Source organism: Cryptomeria japonica, chromosome 9, assembly GCF_030272615.1.
Source record: "Cryptomeria japonica chromosome 9, Sugi_1.0, whole genome shotgun sequence".
Taxonomy (NCBI): domain Eukaryota; kingdom Viridiplantae; phylum Streptophyta; class Pinopsida; order Cupressales; family Cupressaceae; genus Cryptomeria; species Cryptomeria japonica.
The window spans coordinates 570,567,746-570,578,670 of NC_081413.1; positions in this window are offsets into that span (position 1 = coordinate 570,567,746).

The window sequence follows — 10,925 nt, forward strand, 5'->3', positions numbered from 1 at the left end:
CTCCAACAATCTCTCTCTTTGTCATTGATGGCAACACTTGTACCATCAAAATCTAATGAAATCTCCCCCCCTTTGATATCAAGGACAAAGGGCACACAACTACAAACAACTACTTTCCCATCTCACTTCCTAAAAAAAAGTGATAACTCTGCACTCCGCACGTCATGATCTTCATAATTCAGAAGGATGCAAATCATTCTTACATTGGAACATTAAATACTCTTTCCTGCATATTGAGACTTCTTGTACTGTAACCTTTCGAAACCAACATGTATGAAAAATATCAATGTTGAGCAACATGACAACATTTGAACATCTAATTTTGGATCTTTAGTGAACACTTGCTAAACCAAGGGAAATCGAGCAAGGCAGTAGAGGGTTAGTTTAAACACAAAAGATATGGAAACCAAATAAAAAGTATAAAACTAACACTATTACCCTACAAGAGAAGATCTCTCTTGTTCCTCCGATTGATCTTGATGAAGTAGAGGCGCCCTTGTGCTCCACTTGTTTGGATGTGCTCTTCTTGATGGATGTGGAATGCTCTCCACATGCATACCAAGTTTGGTGGATTAGGATTGGATTTGGATTATGATGGATGAGGAATGGATAAATTTGGATGAAAAAGGGATTTGTTTTGGATGAGGGATTATTTGAATATTACGAGGACATTGTGTGGATATGATAGAAGAAGCTAGAGGGAGAAGGGGGCATTATAAGATTAGAAGAAAATTCCATGTAGTCTCTTGTGAGAAAACGAGACTCCAATTTATAGATTGGAGGAGGCCAATGGAGGGCCAAGATTAATTTCTGTAGGAAGGGTTGAGATTGATTTGGAATGGAAGGCATGGATCAAGGTGCAATGGGAGAATAAAAAGAAATATAAAATTCCTTGGGGAAAGGAGAGGGGAATTAAAAATTCCAAAATAAAGGATGTGTGGGAAGATTAAATGGATAAAGGAATTAAAAATTCCTTGGGAAGAGGATGCATGGGGAGAGTCAAGGAATTTGAATTTCCTTGAAAGGATCAAAGGTGATGTGACATGAGTGGAGGAATATAAAATTGGAGAATAATGATAAGTATGATTAAGGAAGAATTAATTAGGCTGAGTGGGGATTAGGAAAAGTGATTTGTAGGAATCGCATGATTTAAGTTAATTAATTAGAATTAATTAACTAAGAGGAAGTTAGAATACAATGATTTGGTTGACTTTAGAAGAATTAATGATTTGCACTAATATAGTGACAAGATTCATTAAATTTGATTTGATTAACCTTAAGAAGAAGGGAATTAACACAATTAAATTGGTTAATCATGATGACAAAATTAAATTAATGAAACATTAATTTAATTAATCTTAGGTGTCTACACTTGCAATCAAAGACAAACGACGAACATATAAGACTAATATCTATGACAACACAATGCATCAACAACCATTATCTCCAAGTTTCCATACATTCCTATCATAACAGAATATCTATTGCATATTCTACACACATCAATTGTGACAAACCAGACAAGGTACCATTTTTTGCACACGGGACATAAGTACTCTTACCTACATATTAAAGCTTACTAAACATAACTATCAAACAACATGTTAGTTCTCTTTTTTATACTAAAACATCCACAACTGTAGATGTTAGTAAAGCCAACACTACTATCAGATAAAGTATCAACATTTGAATAGAAACAGCCACATTTGCACCAATATTATAGAACCATGTAGTCTGCTCACCCGATCATTAACTGAAACACAAGTCAAATGATCAACAATTGAAGAACCAAACAAACACATCAACTAATCACCAAGAAAATCATCAGACCATTAACTAAAACACATCAGCTAAACATCAGACAAACCATCAACTGGATCTAAATATAGACAAACACCAAATAGGTAGACCATATTCAACATCTATGAAACTAATCATTTAATTATGACAAACACCAAACAAGTTTGACATAAATGACAACACAACAAAGGATTATTTAGGTCTCCAACAATCTCTCTCTTTGTCATTGATGGCAACACTTGTACCATCAAAATCTAATGAAATCTCTCCCCCTTTGATATCAAGGACAAAGGGCACACAACTGCAAACGACTACTTTCCCATCTCACTTCCTAAAAAAAAGTGATAACTACATAGCTTCCCAAGACAAGGAAACCATCATTTTGTAACCATACCACTGCCCCCCTTGAGAGAAGCCACTGCATCAATCTAGAGACAAAAGATTAACTATAAAACTCTCATGGATAGATGCACATGTTTATCAATTAATAGCTATGTTGTGGACTTCCACATGCATCCAAAAATCTCAAAAAATATCTTCCAAAACTTTTTCATGCTAAGGACATCTCAACATCTAAATACATGAGGAAGGGGTGTACTTGATCTACATTCAACTCCCCCACTCCCCCCAACAATTCACCACTAATTAGTTTTTGGAAGAAGAATAAACACCAACAGAGGGTGCGGATCCAAATTTAGCATTTACATAATGGACTTTCATTTGCTTTCTTCACCCAATTTATCTCCATATTTTGTCTTTCTTTATTCAAGTCAGTCTTCTTAATCAGACTAGTCTTCTCATTCTTTCCTCCATAAAATTTGGCAATGTGTCCTGATTTGTTCTAATTATAACATGTTGAACCTTGTTGTTGTCCATTTTTTCTCATCCCATTACCTCTAATACTTCCATGCCTTCTTGTATTAATTATATACTTAGCCTTATGGCCAAATATGTTGCATGCATACAATTTCCATTGAAAAACTAAATACTTATACTATGACATGTTTCCATATTTATTCCTATTCATCCTACTTCTACTTCTGCATACATTTGACTTGAGTCCAAACTTATTACAATTATAACACTATCCATTAAAGAATTTTGATCTGATTTGACTTCTACATTCACTAGCTCTATGTCCAAACTTATTGTAAGAGAAATAGCTCTCATTGAAAGTTGAATAGGTGATCTGAGTAGTGGGAGAAATTATGAAATTCTTCTTGTTCTAGACTGGAGTGAAGATTCGTTGATCTTTACTGGAGTCAATCAATTAAACCTTCACCTTTTTCTTCTCTTCATTCAATTGGATTTTTGTCAAGTTGGACATTGGTTCTATTATCATACTTTCTTCTGCCTAATTCAACTCTTCTTCCATTATGCTTATCTAGCTATTATATTTTCTGAGTAACTTTTTATTTAGTTTCAGGTTTATGTATAATTTTAGTCCGATACCGTTCTTCACAAACTTGTGCCAACATGCAATTTTCATTAGTGTTATCCTTCACATAGCAGATATTTCTCTCAACTCTTATTCCTTTTGCAATAAGTTTTCCAAACCTTCCTTTTCTGATTTCACATCCAGTCTCTTTAAATGTAACCTCATACCGTTTATTGCACATATGACTAACACTCAATAAATTATGTCTTGTAATTTTAATATAATAGACATCATCTGTCTTATGCTTGCCATTAATTGTAATGCTTCTTTTTTCACAAATAAGAGATGCCTCTTCTCCTACAAATTTTATTGATCCTCCATCATTCTTCTCAATGTTAATGAACTTCCCTCTATTACCTATCATATGGTCTGACCACCTAGCGTCAATAATCCAAGCTTTTGGTTCAATTTTAGCATGAAAATCAATTATTTCTTTTACTAGGTTTCCACCATTGGGTCTTTCAGATCTTCCTTTATCCCTCTCCTTTATAGCCAAAAACAAAAATTCTTCATTTGCATCATCATCATCTTCATCGTCAGATGAATATGCCTCCATTGAAAAAAACTCCCTTTTTCCTTTATCTCTATCATTTGGATTCTTCTCTGTCATTTCCTTTGTTTCTATCATTTTTCTCACCATCATTTAATCTCTTGTAGTCTTCCTTATACGTACATCTAGAACAATGATGACCAATTCTTCCATAATTAAAGAATTTCAAGGGTAACATACCTTTGTGCCTTTCGGTTCCTCTCTTTGGTCTCCTCACAAAGTTTTCTTCGATCTCATCCAACTCTTCATCAAGCTTCCTTGACACATTGAATTTAGTTTCCTTCCTTTCTCTTTTGATATCATCCATTTTAATAATCTCATAGGTAGAAACTGAACCAACGAGCTATTCCATTGTGTACTTATCCAAATCATGACTTTATTCAATAACACATTTCTTGGTTTTGTAGGGTTTTGGTAGAGTCAACAACACTTTCTCACAACATTACTTTCTTCCATTTTTCCATCGTCACTCTTATTAGCTCATTTACTATTTCGTTCACTCCATGTATATAGTCTTCAATATTCTTATCATCAGACATTCTCAAGCTCTCAAACTTGTGCCTCAAGTTCATTACCTTGGCTTGTTTTGTCTTTGGATTTCCTTCATATGCATAGATTAGTTTCTCCTAGACATCTTTGGCAATTTTCAATCTTGTAACCTTAGCAAATACTGTATCACTTATGTATCTAGTAATTTCAGCTATAGCCTTTGCATTGTTCTCATGATTCTTAACCTCATCCAAAGTTTAAGGACCATTCTTTGCAATGGTGTATTTGTTAGCAACAATCAAGAAGAAGACTGAGAGGGGGGGTGAATCAGTTTTCATCAGAATATAAAACTTAATCACAAAACATAGATGTGATAAACTGGAGTAACAACAAAGATAAGCAAATTGAAAGCACAACACACAACACCAAGATTTTGACGTGGAAAACCCGGTTAAGGGAAAAACCATGGTGGGAACCTACCCACAATAAGATTATACTCTACAGTAGTATGTGAAAATACTACAATGGGGAATGCACATGCATTCAGGCACACTTCCTAGAGCTCATTGCTCAAAAGATGATGGCCCAAAAGGCTACAACCCTCATGGAAGTCTCACTGACTTAAAATAAGATCCAGACTACAATCTGAAAGAAATGAAGTGAAAGAATAGCATCTCTAAATGCCTGATTACAATTCCAGTCAAGCACAAATGTATGCCCTACAACACCAATCTCTCCTCGATCTCAACACTAAAGGATAAATCTCTTGTTCCCACATGCACCACTCTCTGATAATGCAAACACAGCATCGACACCCAAATTACATGACAATATCACCTATATATATACTATTCATCAACCTTGATAACAAGGTTGGCTGAACCCTCGACCCTCGATTACAAAATTAGAACACACGATACAAAGATCGACCACCAGACCAATATAACAGTTTACATAGCATAACATGGTCCTAAAACAAATTCCCAAATGCTTGACTCCACCATAAATCATGCCAAGATCAACTGCAACATGCTACACCACTAGTAAAACCTCATAACATGAAAATCATCACCGGTTCATAGAAACCACCCAAAATTTGCACAACGATTGATTCAGATCATCAAAACAAACAACTCGGAAACACCATCAAGCACATTAGAATCATCGGGAACAACTGCACCAACACCACTTATCAAATCTTCATCGGTCAACGTCTGAAAGCTCAAGAACACAACCAATCAACAACTATCATGAAGAAAGATAACTTGTGGAGCACCAAATCATGATCCATCTGAAATGAAGATACACGACCATCCCAATAAATATCCCAAAAACTCGGCACAAGATTTGATCACATTGGAATATACCCGAGGAAATACCAAGCTCTGCAAAATAGTGATCAACAAAACAACACTACAAATCGGATCATAAGCTCTTCCCAATCTGCAACCATCATAGCAATACACAGGAGTATGTTGACATCAATGACAAAAAACATATCCTAGCAACAACAATGACCAACAATATCCAACAATCTCCCCCTTTGGCATTGATGGCAATATATGAATGTGAAAAACAATCAATGCAAAGAAAGAAGATATCTCCAGCAAACTCCCCCTAAGATCAAGACATATAAAGCAATTTTTCACATGATCTCTCTTCCCCTTTGACGTCAATGCCAAAGGTCTCAAAATAGAAAACCAAAATTACTCTCCTCCTTAGAATGTGAAACGCGAATCTCTCTCCCCAAAACATAGACTACTCCAGCAGAGGAGCAACACCAACTCACTAATCCGGATAAAGAGATAAAACTTTAAAATCCACCGGATTGATGCAACTCAATGCATCTAGTTCTCATCGAGAGGGGTGGATACCCCTAACTTGTCTTTCAAATAAATAAATGCATCTGCAAGCATGTGCTTAGTGAAAATATCAGCTATTTGTTCATTTGTAGATACATATTCTAGCTTCACCTTCTCTTCACTGACTTGCTTTCTCAAGTAATGATATTTGATTAACATGTGATTCGTCTTAGTGTTGCACCAGATTCTTTGACATGTTAATAGCACTGGAATTATCACAGTATATAATAATAGGCTCATCATAGATAACTATGATATCCTTCAACATTTGCTTCATCCAGACTACCTAAGTGCAATTACTAGTAGCAACAATGTACTTAGCTTCAGTAGTAGATAAAGACACTGAATCTTGTTTCTTACTATCCCATGAAACCAACTTCTTACCCAAAAAGAATGCTCCACTGATAGTGCTCTTCCGGTCATCAACATCGCCAGCCCAATCTGCATCACTGTAGGCACGTAGCATGAAATCATCATTCCTTGGATACCATAAACCATAATTCACAGTTCCTTTCAAGTATCTGAATATCCTCTTTACAACAATGACACGACTCTCTTTTGGATCAGATTGATATCTAACAGTCATGCATAATGTTTGGCCTAGTCTAAGTAAGATATAGTAGTCCACCAACCATATATCTGTACAAAATCTTATTAGCTTTCAAAGATTTATCATTCTTAGACAATTTACAACCAGTCTTCATAGGAGTTCCAACAGGTTTGGAGTAATCTAACCCAAACTTCTTCAGCAATTCCTTCGCATACTTAGAGTTTGAGATATGAATATACCTTTTCTAGTCTGTGAAATCTGCAAACCTAAGAAAAATTTCATCTCACCTGTCATAGACATCTCAAATTCTTTCTGCATACCACTAGCAAACTTCATGCTCAAGTCATCATCACCTCCAATGATAATATCATTAACAAAGACTTCAACAATCAAGACGTTGTCATTTTCTATCTTAAAGTAAAGATTATTGTCAGCAACACCTTTACTAAATCACAATTTCAACAAATATTTATCTAGTCTATCATACCAAGCTCTAGGGGTTTGCTTCAGTCCATAAAGAGCTTTCTTCAACTTACATACCATGTCTCCATCATCTGATAGTGAAAATCCATTAGGTTGTGTAGACTTCTCCCTCAAGATCACCATTAAAAAAGGCAGAATTGACATCCATCTGATATACCTTGAAATATTTATAGGCAACATAAGCAAGCAACAATCTAACAACTTCAAGTCTGGAAACTGGAGCAAAAGTCTCGTAATCTATTCCTTCTTTCTGAGAATATCCTTTGCAAACCAGTCTAGCTTTATTTCTGACAACTTCACCCGCTTCGTTCTATTTGTTCCTGAATACCCATTTAGTACCAATAACATTCTTATCCTTAGGTCTAGGCACAAGTTCCCAAGTATTACTCTTTTCAATTTGATCTAGTTCTTCTTCCATAGCTCTCATCTAATTTTCATCTTTGCAAGCTTCAACTTTAGAAATCAAGCATACTTCTTCAGCAACTAACCTTCTTCTAGTCATTACACCTTTGTTCTTATCACCAATAATTTGATTTTCAAAATGATTCAGTCTTACATGCCTCAGAGTCTTCTGATTGTTCTGATTATCAGGTTCCTGCACCTCTTCATTGGCAACAACAACATCTGGATTAACTATCTCCACCAGATCATTATGCTTAGGCTCTTCAGTTTGAATAGGAGTTAAAATAATATGTTGTCCATCATCACAACCACATGCTCTGATCTCTTTTCCAAGGTTCTCATCCACCTTCACATTTTCACTCTTCACTATCTTTCTCAGTCTCTTGTTGTAGAACTGGTAGGCTTTTCTCTTTGTTGAATATCCCAAGAAAATTCATTCATCACTTCTAGCATCAAACTTTCCTATATCCTAATCTCTTGATATAACATTTGCTGCCAAATACTTTGAAATATCTCGCAGTAGGAACATGACCAAACCATATCTCATAAGGGGTCTTAATGGTATCACCTTTGATGTGAACTTAGTTGAATGTGTAAACAACAGTGCTCATGGCTTCTTTCCAGTAGATCTTCGAAACATTCTTTTCAATAAGCACAGTCCTTGCAACATCCAAGATATTTGTGTTTTTCCTTTCAACAACTCCATTTTGTTGAGGGGTTCTAGGAGCAGATAATTGTCTTCTAATCCCATGCTTCTCATAGAATGAATTGAACTCACTGAAATAGAATTCTCCACCTCTATCAGATCTCAGGCACTTCACCTTCAATCCAGACTCAGTCTCCACCTTAGCTTTCAATGTCTTGAATTTGTCCAATGCTTCTGATTTCTCCTTCAAAAATACAACCCACGTCATCCTAGGATACTCATCAATTAGTAGCATAAAATATATATCACCCTACACACTTCTAACATTTGTAGGTCCACATAGGTCAATATGCACAAGATCCAGTAGTCCATCAGATGTATACAATTTGCTCTTGAAAGAAGTCCTTTTTTGCTTACCCAATTAACATTCCTTACATACTGGATTAGTAGGCTTAACAATCTTAGGCAGATCTCTAACAACTTGTGTAGAACTAATCTTAATCATTGAATCAGAATTTACATGACACATTCTCCTATGCCACAACCAACTCTCATCTATCTGAGCAATCAAACAACTTTTCTCACCAGCATTCAAATGAAAAATGTTACCTTCAATCTTAAGTTCAAAATCTAATCTCTATATCAGAGGCATTTAGGATCTTGCATTTTCCATCCTTGATTCGTAGGTCATAACCTTTATCAACCATTTGTCCAACACTCAAAATATTATGCTTCAAACCTTCAACATACGAGACATCATCAGTATTATGCCTACCATCAAAAGAAATAGTACCTCTCCCACAAATCACACAGGCTTTGTCATCTCCAAATCTAACTATTCCACCATCATATCTTTCCATACTCACAAATTTTCTTTTATCACTGGTCAAATGATGTGAACAACCACTATCAATTACCCATTCATCTTTCTCTTCAACCTTAGCAGCTAAGGCTTTCTCTTCAATAGTATAGCTAGTGGAATCAATAGGTACATGTACATCTTCCTTAATGACAAGGAATACAACTTCATCTCCTTTTGATTATTCATTTGTAATACCTTCATCAATAGCATAATGATAGTTCTTTTGATTCCTATACTTCCGGTTAGGGTTTTAAGGCTTATCATACTTCTCATGCTTTTCATATCTCTCATTCCTATCATGCTTATCAAACTTATCATGCTTGTCATACTTAGTCGTTCTCTCCTGGAATGTAGAAGCAAAATGTCCTATCTTATTACAAGAGAAACATTTAAAAGGAAACTTCCCATCATACTTACCAGCTCCTTTAGGCAATCTTCGGGAAATTAGTGCTTCAAGTTCATCCAGCTCTCTTTCTCGCTCTTCCATCTCTCTTCTATTTCTTTCATATCTAGATATTCTGCACTCATCAGGATCATATTTCAGCTTATCGCATGCAGATGTAGATGCTCTGAATGCAATCTCAAACTTTCCATGTGATTCTCCAAACTCACTTAGCTCAAATGCAACAATATTTCCAACCAACATATCTCTTGTCATTGCAGTCACACTCCGGATCTCATCAATAGCAGCAACCTTATGTTTATAAGCAGGAGGCAAAGATCTTAGCACCTTAGCAACAATTTCATCTTCCTTAATGGTTCCACTAGCACATCTAATACCTAGGACAAGATCATTCACCTTAGCCATGAAAGAGTGTATGTTCTCATCATATCCCATCTTCAACATCACATATTTTCCTTTCAAACTCTGCAACTTAGCAACCTTCACCTATTTATCACCTTCATACAGAATCTCAAGCTTTACCCAGATGTCATGTGAGATCTAAAGTCCCATTACATTTATAATCTCAGAATCAGTTAGGGCACTCAGCAATGCTTCCTTCTCTCTAATATTATGTCAATCTTCCTTGATCTCATCAGGAGTAGTCGGTCCATTTGGAGGAACAATATAGGCATTCTTTGTAATCTTCCAATAATCTTCACCGAGACATTTCAAGTGCGCTTCCATCCGGTTATTCCACATAGCATAGTTACTCCCATCAAATCTCAGACTGTCTTTAAAGATAACACCTTGAGCGGCCATCCCTGGTCTCCTCAAGCAATCAAGCTTCTACCGAAGGATCTAGATCTGATACCAATTGTTAGCAACAGTCAAGAAGGAAGACAGAGAGGGGGGAGGGGTGAATTAGTCTTCACCAAAATATAAAACTTAATCACAAAACATAGACAAAGATAAGCAAATTGAAAGCACAACACACAACACCAGGATTTTGACACGGAAAACCCGATTAAGGGAAAAACTACAATGCGAACCTACTCATAGTAAGATGATACTCTACAGTAGTATGTGAAAATATTATAATGGGGAATGCACATGCATTCAAGCACACTGCCTAGAGCTCACTGCTCAAAATATGATAGCTCGGAAGGCTACAACCCTAAGGGAAGTCTCACTGACTTACAATAAGATTCGAACTACAATATGGAAGAAATGAAGTGAAAGAATAGCATCTCCAAATGCCTGATTATAGTTTCAGTTAAGCACAAATGTCTGCCTTGCAACACCAATCTCTCCTCAATATCAACACTGAAGGATAAATCTCTTGTTCGCACATACACCACTCTCTGATAACGCAGACACAACATCGACACCTAAATTACATGACAATACACCTACATATACAATTCATCAACCTTGATAACAAGGTCGGTTAAATCCTCA